The following is a 3,529-nucleotide window of genomic DNA, read 5'->3' as shown; positions in this document are numbered from 1 at the left end:
GACATGTACACCAGTGGAATATTATTGAGAGTTCAGAAATAATCCCACACATTTATGGTCTTGGCAAGGATGTCAAGACAACTCAGTGGGGACAACTGGAGAGCCAAGTGCAAAAAAATAAATTTGGATGCCAACTTCATACCATATACAAAAATCAGTTCTAAATGGGTCAAAGATCTAAATATAATGGCTAAAGCTTTAAAACTCTTAGAAGAAAACATAAGCCTAATTCTTTGTGACCTTGGATTAGTCGATGATTTCTTAGATGTGCCACCAAATCACAAGCAAAAAAGAGAAAAGAATAAAACAGTCAAACTGGACATCATCAAAATCAAGCACTTTTATGCTTCAAAGAACATCAAGAAACTGAAAAGACAACACCCTAAATGGAAGAAAAAATTTGCAAATTATACATCTGTAAGCATTTAGTATTCAGAATACATAAATAACTCTTACAACTCATCATCAAAATGATGAACAACTCAATTTTTTAAATGGGCAAAGGAATTGGGTAGATATTTCTCAAGATATACAAGTGCCCATCAAGTACATGAAAAGATATTCAAAATCACTGGTCATTAAAAAAATGAAAATCAAAACTACAATGATACACCACATCATACCCATTAGAATGGCTATAATTTAAAAAATGGAAAATAACAAGCTTTGCAAGGATGTGGAGAAACAGGAACCATCATACATTGCTAATGGGAATATAAAATGATACATACACTGTGGAAACAGTTTGCAGTTCCTCAAAAAGTTAAATATAGAATAACCATATAAGCCATCAATTCCACTACTAGGTGTCTACCCAAGAGAAATGAAAGGCTATGACCACACGGAAAACATGTGCACAGTGTTTATAAAAACATTATTCATTATAGTTAAAATGTGGAAACAACCTAAATGTCTATCAACAAATGAGTGTATAAAAAAATTGTGGTGTACCGTATATAAATGCAATAGAACATTATTCGGCCATAAAAAGAAATGAAGTACTGATAACATACTGCAAATCAAATGAACCACAAAAACATGAGTGAAAGAAGCCAGACACAAAAGGCCACATATTATCTAATTCTTATATGAAATATATAAAATATCCAGAATAGGCCAATTCATAGAGACAGAAAGCAGATTAGTGGTTGCCAAGGGGATGAGCGAGGGGGGTTATTTAATGAGTACAAAGTGTACTTCTAGGTTAATGAAAAAGTTGTCAAACTAGGGAGGAATGGTGGTTGCACAACATTGTGAATGCACTAAGTGTCACCTAACTGTACACTTTAAAATGGTTAATACTATGGTATGAATTTCACCTCAATTTTTTTAAAGTTTATCGGGGTGACAATTGTTGGCAAAGTTACATAGATTTCAGGTGTACAATTCTGTAATACATCATCTATACATCACATTGCGTGTTCACCACCCAGAGTCAGTTCTCCTTCTGTCACCACATATGTGATCACCTTTACCCTTATCTACTACCCACCTTCCCCTTTACCCTGTGGTAACCACTAAACTATTGACTGTCTATGAGTTTTTGTTTCTTCATTTGTTTGTCTTGTTCTTTTGTTGTTTTCAGTTTTATATACCACATATCAGTGAAATCATATGGTTTTCGACTTTTTCTGTCACTTATTTCACTTAATATAATAATCTCAAGATCCATCCATGTTGTAACAAATGGTGCTATTTCATCTTATGGCAGTATAGTACTTCATTAGATAGATTAGATAGATAGATAGATAGATAGATAGATAGATAGATAGATAGATAGATAGATAGATAGATATAAATAGATAGATGATATAGAGATAGAGATAGAGATAGAGAGATAGAGATAGAGATAGAGATAGAGATAGATAGAGATAGAGATAGAGATAGAGATAGAGATAGAGATAGAGATAGAGATAGAGATAGAGATAGAGAGATAGAGATAGAGATAGAGATAGAGATAGAGATAGAGATAGAGATAGAGATAATCTCACAACATCTTTAGCCAATCATCTTTCGAAGGACACTTTGGTTGTTTCCATGTCTTTGTCACTATAAATAAAGCTGCAATGAACATCATATGTCTTTATAGATAAATGTTTTCAGATTTTCTGGGTGGATACCCCGGAGAAGGATTGCTGGGTCATATGGTAATTCTATTCTTAATTTTTTGAGGAACCTCCGCACTGCCTTCCATAACGGCTGCACCAGTCTGCATTCCGACCAACAGTGTATGAGGGTTCCTTTTTCTCCACAGCCTCTCCAACACTTGTTACTATTTGTCTTGTTGAAGATAGCCATTCTAACTGGGGTGAGATGATATCTCATTGTGGTTTTTATTTGCATTTCTCTGATGATTAGTGATGTTGAGCATTTTTCGTATGTCTATTGGCCATTTGTATGCCCTTTTTGGAGAAATGTCTCTTCACATCCTCTGCCAATTTTTTAGTTGGATTGTTTGTCTTTTTGTTGTTGTTGAGTTGTATGAGTTCCTTATATATTTTGGGTATTAGCCCCATATCAGAGGCTTTGTTTGCAAAAATCTTCTCTCATTCAGTTGGTTGTCTCTTTCTTTTGTCGATGGTTTCTTTTGCTGTGCAGATTTCTGTTTGATATAATGCCATTTGATTTATTTTAGCTTTTACTTCCCTTGCCTTTGGAGTCAAATTCATAAAATGCTCTTGAACCCAAAATCCATAAGTTTAGTACCTATGTTTTCTTCTATGCAGTTTATTGTGTCAGGTCTTATGTTTAGGTCTTTAGTCCATTTTCAACTAATTTTGGTACATGGTGACAGATAGCAGTCTAATTTGAATCTTTTGCATGTGGCTTTCTAATTCTCCCAGCACCATTTATTGAAGAGGCTGTCTTTTCTCCATTGTATGTTTTTGGCTTCTTTGTCAAAAATTATCTGTCCATATTTATGTGGCTTTATTTCTGGGTTCTCAATTCTGTTCCATTGGTCTGTGTGTCTGTTTTTCTGCCAGTACCATACTGTTTTGATTATTGTTGCCCTGTAGTATAAGCTGAAGTCAGGGAGTGTGATACCTCCAGTATTGTTCTTTTTTCTTAAGATTGTTTTGGTTATTCGGGGTCTTTTGTGGTTCCATACAAATCTGATGACTTTTTGTTCTATTTCTTTAAAAAAATGCCATTGGGATTTTGATGGGAATTGCATTAAATCTGTATATTGCGTTGAGTAGTATGGCCATTTTAACTATGTTGATACTTCCAATCCATGAACACGGAATGTCTTTCCATTTCTTCGTGTCTTCTTCAATTTCTTTTAAAAATGTCTTATAGTTTTCAGTATATAGGTCTTTCACATCCTTGGTTAAGTTTATTCCTAGGTATTTTATTCTTCTTGTTGCAACTGTAAAAATAATTGTTTTTTGTATTTCTTTTTCTGAGATTTCATTGTTAGTATATAGGAATGCAGTGGGTTTTTGTACGTTAATTTTGTAGGCAGCAACTTTATTGTATTCATTTATTGCTTCTAAGTTTTTTGGTGGAGTCTTTAGGGTTTTCTATA

This window comes from Rhinolophus sinicus, linkage group LG13 (genome assembly GCF_036562045.2).
Source record: "Rhinolophus sinicus isolate RSC01 linkage group LG13, ASM3656204v1, whole genome shotgun sequence".
In the NCBI taxonomy this organism is placed as follows: domain Eukaryota; kingdom Metazoa; phylum Chordata; class Mammalia; order Chiroptera; family Rhinolophidae; genus Rhinolophus; species Rhinolophus sinicus.
Note: the sequence above shows the minus strand (reverse complement) of the source record.